This window comes from Ascaphus truei, chromosome 12, assembly GCF_040206685.1.
Source record: "Ascaphus truei isolate aAscTru1 chromosome 12, aAscTru1.hap1, whole genome shotgun sequence".
Taxonomy (NCBI): Eukaryota; Metazoa; Chordata; class Amphibia; order Anura; family Ascaphidae; genus Ascaphus; species Ascaphus truei.
Window position 1 is genome coordinate 15,588,245 of NC_134494.1, and position 18,449 is coordinate 15,606,693.

The window sequence follows — 18,449 nt, forward strand, 5'->3', positions numbered from 1 at the left end:
ATCATACACCTAGTATCACAACACGCTGCCTAGGGATCACATTTGACACCTCCCTCACATTCACAATGTAACTAAAACTTGTCATTTTTTTTCTTCCGTATCATTACAAAGATACGCCCTACCCTGTTTCTCTACTGCTAAAACTAACACAGGCCCTCATTCTCTCCTGTCTCGACTATTGTAACATTTTACTGTCCGGCCTTCCTGCCTCCCCTACAATCTATTCAGTTTTTATCCAGTAATAGATACAAGCAAATCTGTTAAGTGAAAGGTCTATTAGACCATTTATTCAATACAGTAGGGCTCTGCTTCTCAGCGCCCCGCTTTTCTGCGTTACGGCAATACCGAGAAGGGGGCTGCCATGTCTGCGTATGCGCAGAACAGGGCCGTCCGAGGTTGCGTATGCGCAGAACGGGGGGGGGGGGGGACGTGTGTCGAGGCCACGCATGCGCAGAAAGGGAAATTGGCGCAGACGCCGAAAATCATCAGATAATGGAATGAGCGGGGCCCATCTGTATCTGTATACAAAATAAAGATGAACAGAGTGCAACGTTTCAGGTGTTATCCCTTCCTCAGGTGAAAACGAATCAACAAAGTGCGTATATCTATTCCCGGATGAAAACTTTATGCAGTGACTGTTCGTGAGAGATCCTGCCATACAGATACTCGCCCGTGTGAAATACTTTTCAAAATCCTCTTCAAAACAAAGGAATTGCAGGGCAAGTATATAATTTCCCCTACAATCTATCCTAAACGCTAAAATTGCTTCACTCTCTCCTAACTCAGGCACTCTCCTGGCTTCCTATTACATCCAAGATTACTTTCAAAACTTAAGGCTATATACATCTCAGCCCTAATTTCTCGCTATACAGCTGCCCGATTCTTGCCTTCTGCTCAAGGATGTCTTCTGTTTGCCCCTTTTGTATCTAAAGCCCTCTCCCATCTAAATCCTTTCACTTACTGCCCCCACCCCTCTGGAATGCTCTTCCCCTCAATATCCAACTAACATCCTCGCTCCACCTTTACAGAACATCTTAAAACACCCCCCTTTAAATAAGTATATGGGTAGCTCCGTGGCTGATACTATACACCTCATACAATCGACCTGACCCCTGCAGACGCACTTACCAGAACACCTTCCTACTGTCTGCGTACGTTCTGCCTACTTGCCACTTAGATTGTAAGCTCTTTGGGGCAGGGACTCCTTTTCCCAAGGTTTACTTTTATGTTAGGAATAAGCGCTATAATTTCCCCTGAATTACTGCAGTAAAGCACTATGTACATGGATGGCTCTGTATAAAGATATACATACATGTGGCACATCTAGCATGTCCTTAACCCATAATACATTTGCAAACAGCACTGTATACCAACTTACATACCAGCAAACATCTTGAAGAGGCAATCCCAGGGGGTGGGGTTTTTTTGGGGGGCAATTTTTAAAAATATAGGATTGAAGCAGGCAGTCTCTGGCAATAACCCCATTAATTTAAACTCCGGGGACCGCCTGCTTCTGGAAATACTTACCTGCAAATTGGGTGCCGGTAGCTGCTCCCCTTCGGCAAGCAGGGATCGCCTAATGGCCTCTGTGCAAAATATTTCCCAGCCTGCAGCCCAATAGGAATCCATGACATTATCTGTGTGGCTTCCTATGGTCCCATGTGACGCAGGAGCTTCAAACCTGAAAGCCCCGCTTGTTGGGCTGGATCAGCTACCGGCACCTACTTCGGAGGCAAGTATCTCTAGAAATACGGGGCCCCTGGAGCTGAAATTAACAGGGTTCCGGAGACCCCCTGCTTCAATTCTATATTTTCACACACACTTCTAAACAAAAATGAGTTGTCTGGGACTGCTCCTTTACTGTGAACAATTCCACTAAGTGTTGAAAAAAGAAAAAGCTATTTTTAATGATAATTTTAAATTACAATTCCCTTTTAATAAAAAAAAAAGTGTAACACTTTTATTTTTTTTTACATACAGAATATAAAAAGACATTTAAATATAAATGGAATGCAAACAAGAAACCCGGACCACTTTACTAAAGAGCCAGTCCCATGTAGGGTCACCATAACATGTTTAAGGGCCAGTCCCACGTAGGAACAAGGTGACATGTTTAATATGTTAAATCTTGGTGATGGACCTCAAATAAAATGGAAACCAGGAGAAGATTTTAAAGTTCACCCGCCATAGGAGAAACATGGTGTTGCGTGGGCGAGTATTTAACTGCGCTACAAGTTGCATTCTGGTGGGGAAACGAGAAGGTGTTGGATACCCAAATTTTTTTTCTAACATTCTAACTCCTTTCTTCCGTCCTTAAGATGCAGAGAGCTTTCCTCCTGCTTCCAATAGCCGATGCTAAGCGGGATGACTTCATTAGGTGATAGAAAAACGTCTGAGCTCTCGCGGTGTTATTCCAAGAGGCTGGTTAGCCGCTGTCACACGCACAGTGGCATTCTGGGAGCAGCGCAATGTGCGTTAGTCAGTGGCTCACCTGCATCTGGAGGCTCTCTCGTTGGCTCAAGACCACTTCTCTGCAAAACAGGAGTCAGGTGCGTGGTCTTCTTGGATATAGAAGTATTAAGGAGGCTGCACTGTGCTGAAACTGGCTGGTAATCGTTCAGGTTTCTGCTACAGCAATACAAACCTGTAATTAAAATTACACATATACTTACGACCAAAGGTGTATTTGGCATAAATAGCCAATAGCAAGTCCTTGAACACCTCTATCAGTTTTAAATGTTGTTTATTATGGCAAGTCTAGACCTGAAAAGCCCAATACCAAATATACAAAACTGGCACCTTTTGTTGAGAGCGAACCCAGCCAAGATTCCAACGTCACCGTCATTTGGGCCGAGTTACTAAGCAGGTTCGGAGGATCACACTGGTAGCCATTTTGAAAACGCCCAGACTTTTTAATGACATAGCCACGTAAAAGTAACTAAAATAAAAATAAGAGGTTACAAACAATATTAAAACATTTTTTTATATATAAAAACAGCATCGAAAGTATGACAACTGTGAAATATACATGTTTTTACGTATGTGTAAGTGTGCATATAGAAAAATATTCGAAACATACACACAGTTTATACAACACAAAACACATACATATCTATAAACACACACAATATATTACCCAGACCCATGGATTACAGCAAAAATAAAAAAGCAAGCAGCGCATCATAGGTAAGTGTTAAAATAGTGTATTGTATTCAAAAAAACAAAAACACCTTCATCAGGGTCTATGATATAGAGATATAGATAGATACAAATAATATATAATACGCATTGAAATAAACAGATTAGTTGTGTCCAGAGAAGTCCACAAAAAAAATAATATACCGGACAGTCAGTGATGAGAGATCACTTTGTATGGCCGAGTTACATAACTCTGGTATACGACAGCTACATAATACACAGAGACGGCAACCTCTCAAAATCAAATCGCTGGGGTTTGGGACATAAATAAAAAATTGCATCTTAATGATAAAGTGAAATCTACGAGACGCCGATTCTTACAAATCATGGAGACGGACTTCAAATCAGTCCCAAATAATCAGTGGGAGCTGAGAGGTCTGTTTATAGCAGAGAAATTCCCAGCGACAGACGGACACTGGATCCTCACTTGTGCAAACGCTTTAATTTCTAAAGTGGGGATCTGAGAGCAGGGAAACTCCCCACATACGTCTGCAGGGAGCTGGACACGCACAACAAAATGTGTGTGAAAATACGTATATATATATATGTTTTACCAGGCAATAATACATTGAGTTACCTACCTCTTGTTTTCAAGTATGTCCTGGGCACAGTTATGATGACAAATACATGGTTACATTAAATGAACAGAGGAGAAATCCAGCAGGAGTTGCACTGTTATGTGCTTAACTGTTTCTATAAGTGTCACACAGAGAAATAAAATGACAGATTGATATGTATATTCAAATACACATATTTAGACATTTTGTTTTATGAATACAATATATATATATATATATATATATATATATATATATATATATATATATATATATATATATATATTATACATTTTAAAAATATATTACACAAGATATATTTGTATAATTACATTTTCCTATTATATATATATATATATATATATATATATATATATTAGATACACACAAAAAATTATATATACACATACAAAACACATTTATATACATACATTGCTATATATTTTTCAATGACAAAGTAAATGGTTAATTTTCATTTGTAAACGGGGCATTATTTCTTGATCATGTTCAGCTCACATTGATTTGTCCTTTTCATATTATTAATATTTCCCCTGACTTGTTTGTACATACATAAATATCTATAGTTGTGTTGCATACAATGTAGTGTTCCCTGCTTTGGTGTGCACACACTTACTTGTAAGACCCTGCATTGCATTAATTCCACTAATCACCTGTATTAATCCTGAGGGTCTGGAAATCACAGCAGGATTGAAGCTGAAAGTTTCTAGCATTGGATGCATCAAATACCCTGTAACTTGAAGCAGGCGCAGCCTTGCCCACACCACCTGCCAACCTAAGCAGCTTCATCCGCCCTTCTGCACGCCGCCCTGCCAGCCAATCACAAACCAGGAGTGAATATCGCTTCCACGCCCATGGAGACTGCTGTCCAATCATAGCTGGCATGGGGGTGTCACACCCGCTCAAGCTCCGCCCAGGCTGCTTGTTTCGGGTGCGGCGCGTTCATTTCTGCACGTCTTCTTTTGTGGAGCATACCAAGTGTCGCCCCATCCAGGGGTGTATTTTAATGAACCTGGCAGATTGTGTCACATTATGTTCCGCCTTAGTGAAGGGGATATATAAATGGCAGGTTATTTCACATAAGAGCAGCCTACAGGAGAACATATTGCAAGAGTATGGATGTGGTACATTAAGTGTGGTTTCTCTTTTAGACACCCCCCCCCACACACTCCATAAGTGGGAGCGTCCGGACCGGTGGCCAAGAATGTTTTGCCATGAGTGCTGTGTCCTTGCGCACGTACCCCAGGAGCTGAGTGACGTCAAGAGGCGTGGCTTAAAAGTAAAGGGCGGGAAAATAGAAAAAGAGGCGGGAATACATGAAGGTGGTGGTGTGATGGGGGCTGTTGTTACTTCGCCACCCTATAATAAACCCTACAGAACCAGTCCCACTGACTAATGTGAAAGAAGTGAAAGGAAAGCACTCACACAGATAACACATACCATATTTGTATTGTATGTGTAACGGGTTTCCCCCCCCCCAATCTCACATTGGCCCGGGTACTCTAATAACCAACCCCCATTACGTTTTTGTGTTTGGTGGTGCACCTGTAGGCAACAGAACTCCTGAGTCTCCCACTTGATGGTATTAAGGGATGTCATCAGGACAGGTAGCTGAGGTAGTGGGTGCGAGTTCAACTTACATCATGTGCAGCGCCTCCACCTCATCAGGATCTGTGCTTCCGCAGGGAGATGGTCCTGGTGAGGAACTCCTTCTTGGTGGTGCCATCCACTGCTGAGTAATTTCACACTCACACAGTGGGGGTATCGTTAACAAGGTCATCTTTATTGTAGACGGTGATGTAGCAGACTGCCCCATGCAGCTGCCGGCTCTAGCCGCACATCTCTCCGTGCTGTCCCTTCGCCAGGTACGCCCTCCCAAATTGAAGTGGGATTCCCTCTTCTCCTAGGGAGATCCTCTCTGTGCCAGGTCCCTGGACACAGAGTGGCTTAGACAGGCTGATTGGTCAACCTGGACCGCTAGTTACGTCACTAGGGTCACAAAGTGTTCCTACAATCCCTTATGCAGGAAAATACAACTTCCCAACAGCTTTCCACAGCTGCTAGAACACACTGTAACTAACTGTGTTGTGCCTTATATACTTCAGGAGGCAGGCGCATCCCTGATGTCACTATCCAGGGACTCAGAGCATACAGCCACTCCCCTCCATACATAGGGCACCTCACCATGGTGTGAGGGAAAACCTCCATAACTACTGCTGGCATACCTGTTCTTACCAGGACTTACTGCCAACAGAGAGGAAAGCAATATACCATTATTATGCATGGCTATATACTCCCCCTGGTGAATCCCCACCGTCCCGGCTGGGGCCTAAATTTGGTGTACCTTGCTCCAGGAAACACTGAAAAAGAACACACAAACTTAGCGTTTAAACATTATCACTTCACATAATAATGACAGAACATACGCTCACTGACCAGCAGAGAGCGTCAAAGAAAAAGGCAGACCACTCTTTAACGGACCTAATAGTAGTGTCGAGGGTCTGGTTTCTTCACCTCCCGCCCCGCTGCATCATTGACAGTTACACTAAACTCTCGGGGCAATCCTCGCTCATTGCAATACACCACCTTGTGCATATACACGCTGCGCCCTATTTTCCAGACCCGCATGAGTTGGGAGACCCTCTGCTCAGCCTGGACTCCCTTAATGGCTCCTCCCTTATTAACGATATAGTATTCGATATCATTACCGAGCCACCTTTCTCTATTGTCCTCTATTTCCCTCATCAGAGGTTCGGGGACATATGGGTATTCCAGCCCGTGTGACCTTTTATATTTAGCTGCAATAGCCCGTTCAGCTCAGCAGGCCCGGGTCAACTTAGTTTGCCCAGCCCTTCCCGGCAACACCCATGACAGGGGCTCATCTGACTCCACCGGATCATCTAACCCTTCAGATCCCTTTGGGGTAATAAGACCTACTTGTATTCGGTCCCACCGTACTCGTAGCTCCTTGAGATAGGCCTCATCATCAAAATCCCCAGGAGCCCACCAATGATCAACCACCCCATCCCTTTCTAGAATGAAACGGGTGCGGTCTATCCAGGCGACATATCCCTCATATAATGGTGCCCACCACCTAGTTTCCCGTACCTCCTCTGAGTTAGGTTCTAGGGGCTCCTCCTCATCATCAGGCCCACCCGAGGATACCCCCGAAGTACCCTCAGATCGCGTAACCCTTTCTTTACGCTGGGACCAGTGTCCACCCGCAATACTCAGCACGCTATTGCTTTCACTAATTATCGACCCTCGTCGGGAAATCCTCCCTCCACCCTCCGATCCATCATCCGAAGTTCCCCAGTCCAGGCTTCCAGTCCGTTCTGTGATAGGACCCCGGGAATCCCCTGACATACCCAGACTAGAGGTAGACCCGAAGGAACAGGTGACAGGGACAGGGGTTTGAACTAGGGCCTTGGGACTAACTTTGGGGATGGACGGGGTTGAGGGACGGGGCCGAACGGTAGGTACCGGCAGGGTCACAGCCTGCTCCTCCGCAACACCTGACTCACGTTCGCCACAAAGTTCGTTCTGTCCTTCGGTAGTGGATCCTCTCGTTCTCCGGTTCGAGCGCCCACTCCGTCTGCTGTCCGTAGGGGATCGACTCCCACTGCTCGACCGTAGAGGCGCGATCGCCTCCCACTCGACACCGCTCAGGTCGTCCGGAACTGCCTCGGGATCCGCACGTGCTGCGACGCCATCTTGGGTTGGGTCCCCAAGCGAGACCTCTTCCTACACGAGGATATCCGGCAACGCCCTTCTGCTGCGCGGTCCAGCCTGACCCTGGATCCGCTCTTCGCTCACCTCCACCCCCGGGATCTGCGGGGAGCACGGGGTTAACCTACTGCTCCGCAGGGTCGGGGTGGATCGACCTCCTTCCGATCCGCTAGTCACCACGGCAGTGGGACTCCGGCTATCCGGTTGTCGCGGCACTGGAGACACTCGACTCCGTGTCTCCACACCACGAGGGATAGCATCTCGCCACGGAATACCAGTAGTATGGTACTCCGCCAACAAGTCCTGAGCCTCTGCCAGTCTGGCACACTCCTCGTCCGAGGACTCTAATTTACAGTTCGGTCGGGGTATTCCAGTAGGGGACCGTCTATGGGCTCCTTTCCGGTCACCTCTCCGATGGCTGTTTTTCTCCGCCTTGAGAAGTCGGCTTGACTCCGGCTCCGCGGGACCTGCACTCACATTCCACAGTGCACCCGGAAGCTCCGCTGCCGACGTCGGGGTAGGATTTCTCATCCCCACGGCTTGTACCGGCACAAAGGTGGTCATAGGCCACATGTATTGCAGTCCACAATGAGGGCATCGAGCCTCACTGCCCACAGCTCCGCCAGGCAGTCTGCACTGCAAGCAGAGACAGACCACTGTCTCCACACCCTCTACGTGGATAATCAGGAAGCCTCCTGGGACCGAGTAGGGGTGGGTTGATATCAAGGGACTCTGTTCCACTTTCTCCGCTTGCTCAGCCATGGTCACCAACGGGAGCACTCGTCCTAGCGGTCTGTATTGATCAATGGCTCTTTGCAACTGAAGTGCAGAGGATGGTTGAGCAATCCTTCCCCCCACTTCCTCCATCGGCATCCGGTGGAACTTTAGACCACTCCCCCTGGTTGAAACTAGGGGGATGTCTCGCCGCTTTGTAGGCTGACCCAGCACAGGGGCAGAGTGAGTCATAGTCCATGAGGGCGCGGCTCCAGTTTTTCGCGCCAAACTTCCCAACTGGGTGGAGTTTCCTCGTTGCCACCAATCCTGGCCAACAATTTGCAGCCTGCAGAGTTGCAAGACTTTCTGCAGCTGGCCCACGCGGTGTCCCGGGAACGCGGGAACCGCCATTTTGGTAAGCACTGTCCTTCTTTATATTTGAGGTAGCATCTGGCTGTTTGTTAATTGGTGTGTAACAAAGTACATTTCGTTCCTCCCATCTCGCAAGGCTGTCGTCCTCACTATTCTCAGGGGTATCATCCCGAGAACATAGGCATGACAAACACGGCGCAGCCACGGCTTTCACGCTATTCCATAACAAACACACAAGAGTCTCTCCTGTAGCTTGTTCTCCTTCCTCGTCCCGGCATCCTGGACCTTCTGCTCTTTGCAGATCCTCCATTCTGACGGTCGCTTCTTGCTCACGGTATACTGGATTATTGTACATGGAGCTCCGCTCTGCGGGGCAGCTACCACATCCGTACAATAAACATGCCTTGTGCACCACCTCGTGTACCTAACATATGTCTAACTCGTGTTTGCACTACCTCAGGCTAGGCTCACTCTCTCAGTGTCTACTGTATCTCCTTCCTCCCCAGCAACAACAATGCTGGAGCCACGCCCGGTGTGAACAGGAAGCTTGGGGTGAGATGCCCAATGTCACCTGGCCTTAACATGGAGATCTATGTAAGGGCTGTGGCAGACGTTGTGGGTCCCTCTGCTGTGGTGGCGGCCAGCAAGATGTGTGGGAGGGGCATTTTTCTTCCTCCGTACGCTGGCTGCCACCCACACCCTGGTGCAGAAAGGCATCAATGTACATCCCTATAGAACCCATGGAGGGGCTAGGCACAAAGGTCATTCTTTCAAATGTGCCCCCCTTCATCCCAGACAGCCTCATGAGGCCACACCTGCAAACCCTGGGAGACATTAAGTCTCCTATAACAAAATTGCCTTTGGGCTGCAGGGATAGGGCGCTGAGGCATGTGCTCTCATTTTGGCGGCAGGTACAACTGCTGCTGCCGGGGAGCACAGAATCTGTGGAGGGTTCCTTTAGGGTGCCCTACGAGGGCATTCAATACACTTTTTTCTATGGCACGGAGGGGGTTAGGTGTTATCTGTGCAAGGAGCTGGGGCACACTCGTAGGAGTTGCCCCAAAGGGAACAGGAATCCCACCTCAGCTCCTGCACCCACCCCTCCCTCTGCCAAGACACCCGGTACCGCTGTGCCTACCACAGCGGGGCCCTCAAGAGCCCAGGTCCCCCCTGGGACCGTAGGAGATGTCGCTGCCCCATCTCGGGCGGTGACGTCTGCACCTCTCCCAAAAGAACAGAGGGAGAAAGTAAAGCCCTCGAGGGCCCAGGGCCCCCCTGGGACCGCAGAAGATGTCGCTGCCCCATCTCGGGCGGCGACATCTGCACCTCTCCCTAAAGATCAGAGAGAGAATGTAAAAGCCACCCCACAACAGTCACCCTCTGTTGTCGCTGTCTCCCCCCCAAGAACAGCTTACCCCCATTGTAAGCACCGTACAGGGTGCGGGGGAGCAGGAGGAAGCTCCTGCTGGGGAGGCAGCGGCACCCTCTCCTGGGGAATCAATCCCCAGGAAGAGCAAATTTAAAAATAAAAACAAGACGGCGTTTGAGGAGGTCGAGAAGGGTGAAACGGATTACGTTCACCCGCGGATGTCTTCAAAAGGGAACGCAACATCGTTTCCGCACGAGGTGGCTCCATCCGGCCCACTGGTTGAGATTAATCAGTGTGAGCCGAATCCCATAAATGAACAGCCCCCCCCCCCTCGAAGATCTGGAGGGAATGCAAGAGGAGGTACCCGACATCTCTGGGGTGGAAGGCCAAAGTGCTCAACAGCATGTGGCCTTACCCCTAGAGATAGACGTTGGGGAGCCTCCCAACGCCCCTCTGGGTTGGAGAGCATCCCCCGGAGACTTGTGTTTAGGTGAATTTACCCCACCGGACACAAAAAAGATACCTGTCTTCGGGGACCCGGGGGTCGACCGGGATCCCCTTCTGGTTGTACCACCTTTGGGTGACGCACATAGGGATAAAAGGCCACAGTTTGCGTCACCAGAGGAAGGAGATGGGTTAGGGCTGACCCCCGTGGGTGGGGGTTTGGAGGGTGTTTTGGTGAGCACTTCCGATTACATCTGGGAGTTGTCTGACCTGAACCCTCAGTGCGGAGTTTTGGGCAGGCACTTTATTGGGAGGGAATGCTGGGATAGACCCTCCCTTTGAGGTCCTTGCTAGTGAGTGCCCTCCCACGGTTGGTGAGTGCCCTCCCGCGGATGGTGAGGACCCTCCCGCGGATGGTGAGGGCCCTCCCGCGGATGGTGAGGGCCCTCCCGCGGGTGGTAAGAGCCCTCCCATGGATGGTGGGGGCCCTCCCGCGGATGGTGAGGGCCCTCCCGCGGTTGGTGAGTGCCCTCCCGCAGGTGATGCGAACACCCGTGGCATGCCATTCATCTGTATGGCGCTTGAGGAAACTAGTAGGGCATTGTGTGCTTCTGTGGCCCCTGAGGACTCTCGGGAGACCACTGCCTCTGCCATGTCGCCACCAGCTGCCCCTGAACATCCTGACTCGGGGATGGAGGTGGAGAGCACAGTGGACCCCCTCGTGGAAACACAGAGGAGGGGATCCAATCTAGGGCTGAGAGAGGCCCCCGCAGAGAAGGACGGGGGTCTTGAATTCTCCAGCCAAGAGGAGCCTGGGGAGTTGGGGCTCAGTGGGGAGTCCTCTGGCACCATGGAGTCGGTGGACTCCTCGATCCCCGTTATCCCTGCCCGGGAGCTAGATAGTTTCCTGGATGCTACCCTCTGTAGACACGGACATACGAAGGTGCAGTTGGCCCTTGAGAGGTGGAAGGATGCTTTGGTCATTCTCCACTCTCTCAGAGTATATATCAAGGCTAACCACAAGGCCAAACTTTCCAGGACTATCGAACATGTTCGGGTCCTAAAGTTTAACAAAGTGTTGCGAGAGCACGTAAAGGCTTCTCGGGGTATAGTACCTTGAGCGCCTATGGGAAGCAAGACTCTTGATTACCAATGGCTTTGAGCATCGGTACGCTAAACGTAAATGGATGTAAGGACGGGTTTCGCAGGTTCCAGGTACTCTCCTTTTTACAAAAGGGAAAGTATTCTGTGAGTTTCCTGCAGGAAACCCATACCACTCCAGAGGCTGAAGCCAGCTGGCATCTGGAGTGGTGAGGCAAGGTCTTTTTCAGCCACCTCACTTCGACATCTTGTGGGGTGGTGACCCTGTTCTCTGAATCCTTTCAACCTGAGCTGCTGTTTGCCAAAACTGTTGTTCCAGGTCGCCTGTTGCATCTCAGGGTCCGGCACGATGACAACACATTTAATTTCTTGAACGTGTATGCTCCTGCCACCGGACCCCTGAGAAGGCAGTTCTTCGTCAGATTGTCCGCATACCTGGAGACAGTCGACGCGGACGAACACGTGGTGCTCGGGGGTGATTTTAACTGCATCCTCGAGGCTCTGAGGGACCGGAATGGTCCAGAGCCACACCCGGGTTCTGCGTCGGCCTTGCGGGAGGTCATCACCCGCTACTCCTTGGTAGACGTCTGGCGAGAACAACATCCCGGGGTATCCACTGAGTTCACCTATGTTAGAGTGTTTAGAGGTGGACGGATATCCTGGTCCCGGATCGATAGGCTGTACATATCCAGCCACAGCCTGTCACAAGCTCAGTCCAGTACCATTAGGCTAGCGCCGTTTTCGGACCACAATTGTGTGTCCGTGACGGTGGCGCTAATACCAGCAGCGCCCTCGGCCGCCTATTGGCATTTCAACAATACGTTGTTGGAGGACTAGGGGTTTGCGACGTCGGTCCGAGACTTTTGGATGGCCTGGAGAGGTTGCAGGTCAGACTCTGCCACGTTAGAGCAGTGGTGGGACGTGGGCAAGGTTCATCTGCGCCTCGTTTGTCAAGAGCACACTAAAGGTGCCAGCAGGCGGCGCGATGCTGAGATCGAGACCCTTAGGGAAGAGGTGCTTGATCTCGAGAGGCGGCTGTCTGTGGCAGGAGACCAATTCCTGCAGTGTGCGTACGTGGAGAGGAAGTGCGCTCTCCGGGACTTGGAAGATCGGAGAGCTCGGGTGGCGTATGTGCGATCCCGCATCCACTTCCTTCGGGAAGAGGGTCGCGGGTCGCGCCTCTTCTACGCGCTGGAGAAAAAGAGGGGAAACCGTAAACATATCACCTGCTTGCTAGCAGAGGACGGTACCCCTCTGACTGACCCGGAGAGCATCCGGGACAGAACCCGGAGGTTTTACGTAGATCTTTTCTCTCCGGAGTCCATCCAGCCGGATGCGTGCAGGGTCTTATGGGAGGGGCTTCCCACAGTCAACGAGGGTGGAAGAGAGCAGCTTGAGTTACCTTTGACTCTGGCCGAGCTCTCTGAAGCTCTTAATCTCATGTCCCACGGAAAAGCGCCGGGGCTAGATGGGCTGACTGTGGAGTTCTTCCGTTTTTTTTGGGAGATGCTGGAACCTGATTTCACCGAGGTCCTGGCCGAAGCCCTGGAGACTGGTGAGATGCCCCTTTCATGTCGGCGGGCAATACTGTCTCTGCTGCCGAAGAAGGGGGATCTCCGCCAGATCTCTAACTGGCGACCGGTCTCACTGCTCAGCACGGATTATAAGATCGTAGCCAAAGCGCTCTCGCTGAGGCTCAAGTCCGTGCTGGCAGAGGTGATTCACCCTGACCAGTCCTATACTGTCCCGGGCCGGAGCATTCATGACAACATTTTTCTGGTCCGGGACCTGCTACACCACGCCCAGAGGACTGGTCTGTCACTCGTCCTCCTGTCCCTAGATCAGGAGAAGGCGTTTGACAGGGTGGATCACCGTTACCTCATGCAGACCCTGCGGGAGTTTGGCTTTGGCCCACAATTTGTGGGCTTTCTCCGGATGCTGTACGCCTCTGCAGAGTGTCTGGTAAAAATTAATTGGTCCCCGACGGCACCTTTTGTGTTTGGTCGGGGAGTACGTCAGGGGTGTCCCCTGTCTGGGCAACTATACGCGCTGGCCATCGAGCCCTTCCTCTGCCTACTGAGGAGGAGGCTCACCGGGCTGGTGCTGCGGGAGCCCAGCATGCGGGTAGTCCTGTCGGCTTATGCCGATGACGTGCTCCTCGTGGCCCAGGACCTAGATGATCTGGAGCGGGCACAAGCGTGCCAAGAGGTCTACACCGCGGCCTCTTCTGCTCGGATCAACTGGTCCAAGTGCTCCGGCATTTTGGTGTGTCCCTTACAGGTGGACTCTTTGCCCCCCGCGTTTCGTAATATCTCATGGGGGAGCGATACTCTCAAATATCTGGGAGTCTACCTGTCTGCTGTGGAAGACCCAGCCCCAGAAAACTTCAGTGAACTTGAAGAACGAGTCATTGCTCGTCTGGGGTCATGGGTGTATCTGTCGAGAATGCTTTCCCTTAGGGGAAGAACCCTGGTGATCAACCAGCTGGTGGCCAGTCAGCTTTGGCACCGGCTGATAGCCATGGGTCCGCCCCCCGAATTTATCAACAAGATCCAGAGGAGATTGATGGATTTTCTCTGGATGGGGAAGCATTGGGTCTCTGTGGGGGTTGCGTGCCTTCCTTTGGAGGAGGGTGGACAGGGAGTGGTGTGTGTCCGCTCCCAGTTACACACTTTCCGCCTCCAATACCTGCAGAGATACCTATTCGCGGATCCGTCTCCGCAGTGGTGCCAGCTGGCGACCAGTTTCTTTCGCCAGCTGCGCAGTATGAGGTATGACCGGCAACTGTTTATCATCAGCCCAGAGGGTTTAGGAAGAAACCTCTCGGAGCTGCCGGCATACTACCGGGACTTATTAAAGGCCTGGAAACTGGTCTCCGCGACCAGGAAGGAACAGGCGGTGGGGGTTGATTTCCTCGCCGAGCCCCTGCTGTATAATCCGGCAGTGGAGATCGGATGTTGGATTCACCCTCTATTTGCTGCCAGCTAATCCTGGCGCAAGTGACCAGAGTCGGGGATCTCCTGGACTATGAGCGGCGAGACTGGGTAAGCGCAGAGGTGCTTGCGCCCCGTATGGGTATGCTTACTGCCCGTGTCCCTCGTTGTTTGATCCGGGAGATTAAAGATGCAATCCACCCCGACTCACGCACCTTCATCGAGGGGGTTTTGCAGACCGGAGAGCATTGTCAACCTATCAACTTCAGCTCTCCGGATCTTTGCGTAGAACCCAAACCACGGCAACCCCCCCGGACTCCTATCTCCCCCAACCTCAGCAGGTTGGGGGATATGTCCCCGGCATGTTTCCGCGGCATGCCGAGGAAAGTCCTGTATTCTCTGGTGCTCCATATAGTGCACTACCTCGCCCTTGTCACCCGCCCAGATACCATCTGGAGGCGGGTATTTCTTGGGAACGAGGGCGAGAGACCCCGGTGGAGAGAGCTCTATTCAGCTTTGGTTCCCCGTCCCGCCGGGGATTTGAGTTGGAGGGTCCTCCATGGTGCACTGAGCACAGGAGAGTACTTGGCACACTTCACGGACTCCCCCGCCGCCTGTCCTTTCTGTGGCGAGCGGGAGTCCGTATTCCACATTTATCTGAGCTGCGCCAGACTGCAGCCCCTCTTATCCACCTTGAGGAGCCTTCTTCTGCAGTTCTGGCTGGGTTTTTCCCCTCATCTTTTTATTTTTGGGTGCCCAGTGTCCCGAGACAATAAGCCTAGGGATCTCCTAGTCAACCTGCTCCTGGCAGTGGCTAAGGTAGCCATTTACAAGACCAGGAGGCAGTGTTTGGAGAGGGGGGTCCCAACAAACATCGTGGCAGTATTCCTGGCGCTGGAGCGCTCCCGTATTCGGGCAGAGTTCACGTACGCCGAGTCCGCTGGGACGGTTTCGGAGTTTGCCTCCCAGTGGGCGTCAGGCGGGGTGCTCTGCTCGGTATCCCCCATCATGGGTTCTTTTGAGTTAACCCTTCTTTTTTAAGTGCACTTTTTACAGTGCACTTGTTAGTTCCCTTATATATTTGTTTGACTGGTTTTTCTTTGTTCTACTTGGCAACAAGTAGAATTGCTGTTTAACTGTTACGCCGGTGCTGCCCGCAGACCAGACCCGTTCCTTTCACTGAGGTGAGGAACGTATAGAAGCACGCACCCGCAGCAAAGGGAGCGTGTCCGGAGTGTGGTGATTTTGGCGTTGCCAGGCCAGGTGTATTTCGCTAGCAATACTTGCCGGTACCGGTGTAGAAATGCCGTTGTCGTTGCCGTTAGCCAAGGTCTGGGATTGGAGAATTCTGGAAGGTCGTTTGTCCAAGCAGGGGTCTAGAGCCAGAGAGAGACGTCCGCCAAGCCAAGTCGTAACCTGAGTGAATGAGAGAGAAAACGCCAGAGTAGTAATCCAAGTGAAAACTATGTCGAGCAATGAATGATAGGAAGGACTGGCATTATAAAGTGTGGCTGACCAATCAGAAGTGAAGGCAGACCTGGAGGACTGCGTGGAGCCATCCTGGATAGGTTCCCTTGATTGGCAGGCAGGTGAGGACTCTTGTCTTGACAGGAGATCATATTCCTGTATTGGGGGCTGGTCTTCACTGCCAGAGCAGTGAATAAATTAACTTCGCCCGGCGCGCGCTGTTCAGGCGCGCGCCCGAGCAACATGGCGGCCGCGTGAGGTACTGCTGGAAACCGGGGACGCCGAGGACGACGGGGAACCCCCAGAACCGACGGAGGTGAGTGGCGCTGGCGAGGGTTGCGCGCCACGGCAGCAGGAGGGAATATATCAGCAGAGGAACCAGGGCGCGGGCGCCGCGATCCCTGATTCCTCACATTAACTGAATTGGCCGGCTTCGCCGGCCAATCAGTATTAAACCAGATCAAAATAGAGCTACTTCCCTCACCTCAGCACTATTACCTGCTGCTGTGTCACTCACCTCAGCACTATCACCTGCTGCTGTGTCACTCACCTCAGCACTATCACCTGCTGCTGTGTCACTCACCTCAGCACTATCACCTGCTGCTGTGTCACTCACCTCAGCACTATCACCTGCTGCTGTGTCACTCACCTCAGCACTATCACCTGCTGCTGTGTCACTCACCTCAGCACTATCACCTGCTGCTGCTTCCCTCACCTCAGCACTATCACTTGCTCCTGGTTCACTTCGTTGACTCATTCAGAAAGCGGAAACCAGCACATGCCGTCAGGAAAAAGTTTATTTTACTGTGGGAGCTGGCAAACTCAAATTCGCCACACATTCATGGCCAATTCGCCGCTTGTGGCGATTGGCGACAGGGTTGCCCACCTTGGACCTATATGTTTATATACATTTAATATATGTACATTATATTCTACACACTGCCAACACTTAGCAGTGTAGGGATCACGGCTGCGTTATCCATCAGATCTTTAGGAAATGCACAGGTGCGACCCCCTGTGATGCGGGTCGTGGTGCACGGCAACGACGGAGGGAGCCCACCCAGGCGGTGATTGTGAAAGTTGGGTCCGACTTCTGGTGGTACCTAACTTCCATCTTAGGACCTGGGTGGGCACCCTCCGCTGCCGTTTAATGCCCGGTAAGAACCGGCACCACAGGTAGGGCCTGGGAAGGGGGTGTGGAGAGGGGTGAGCCCATCTGTGGCGGCCAGATAGAGTGGTTTGTAGGGCCGGATGTGGCCCACCCGTGCTCTAGACCAGGGATGCGCAAACTTTTCAGTCTGTGCCCCCGTCTGCTGGCGACACCCTCCTTACCTTGTCTCCGGCGTCAAATGACGCTGCGAGGTTGCGTGAGACCACGTTGCCATGGCGGCGCGTCATACCAAGCCTCTGAATCTTGATAAGTTGAGTTGCAGAAGCCTCGCGCGGCCCCCTGACATTTCATTTAAATGCCTTGGGGAAGAGGGCGGGGCTCTGCAACCGCCCCACCCCCCCAGAAAAATCCTGGGGTGCACCCCCCAGTTTGCGCACCTCTGCTCTAGACCAAGGGTGCACAAACTTTTCCCTGTGCACACCCCTGCCTGTTCTTCTCTGCACCTCGAACGCCCCCCCACCCCTGCTCGACCCTGGCGTCTTTATTGCTACTCGTAAGGACTGTGTTTAGGTCACTTTGATCCCATATGGGACTGACCCTTTAACCCATTAAACATATCAGTGTCATTAGGTAACTTTGCTTCTATTTGGTACTGACCCTACAACCCATATAACATCACTCTTATCAGGTTATGTTGCCCCTGCATAGGACTGATCCTTTAACCCAGGGGTGCAAAACCTGTGGGACGGGGGCTCAACATTTTGTAAGGGGGGTGCTGAACAGAGCCCCACGCTTACAGATACCCTGCCATCTGCCCCACAACATTTACAATGATTGCCGGGGGAGAGCGGGTGCTTCATTAACTACCTCTTACCTGCTCTCCGGTTTCTCCTTCATCTTCTAATAGCGACCACGCGTCGCCATGACAATGAGGGGTAAAATGACGATGCAACGTCAAATGGTGATGCAGATGAGATGTCAGAGAACAGTTAAGAGGGCGGGGATGGGGGAGGCGCGACGTAAAAACTTAAAAGTTTGAGCACCTCTGCTTTAACCCATTAAGCATGTCACTAGTTATGTACCAGGTAATCAGAAATTACCTGGCATACTCAACCATATTTTAAGTAACCGGAAATTACCCGTCTGGAACCCGGTGCCGGTAATTTTGTCCTGTTCTTCTCCCTCGGTGGTCCTCCTCAATCACCCCTCTTCCTCCTGGGCAGCGGGACAAGAGGACGGAGAGCAGCAGGAGCAGCACAGGAGGACAGCCGGGGAGGAGTGTGCCCCACGATCTGACCCGGAAGTCTTCTCTGACTTCCGGTGTCTGCTGCTGATACAGTGCTCTTGTAGACGGACGTTCACAGAGATACACAATTGGAGACTTTTATAAGGTGAAATTATAATAAGGCTTTATTGTACCTTTTCCTTTTCATCAG

At 51.2% G+C, this 18,449-nt stretch overlaps 1 long non-coding RNA gene across 2 annotated transcripts; it reads right to left on the reverse strand.

The window, feature by feature from the left end:
- Positions 1-1,911: 1,911 nt before the first annotated feature.
- Positions 1,912-4,555, reverse strand: LOC142463804 (uncharacterized). 2 transcript variants are annotated; one of them, XR_012787499.1, is made up of 3 exons: positions 4,390-4,555; positions 3,780-3,891; positions 1,912-2,938 (listed from the first exon to the last, which is right to left on the reverse strand). It is a non-coding gene; the product is annotated as an uncharacterized LOC142463804 (long non-coding RNA). The 2 variants fall into 2 exon arrangements; XR_012787498.1 differs by having other exon boundaries at positions 1,912-3,891.
- Between the last annotated feature and the right edge of the window lie 13,894 nt (positions 4,556-18,449).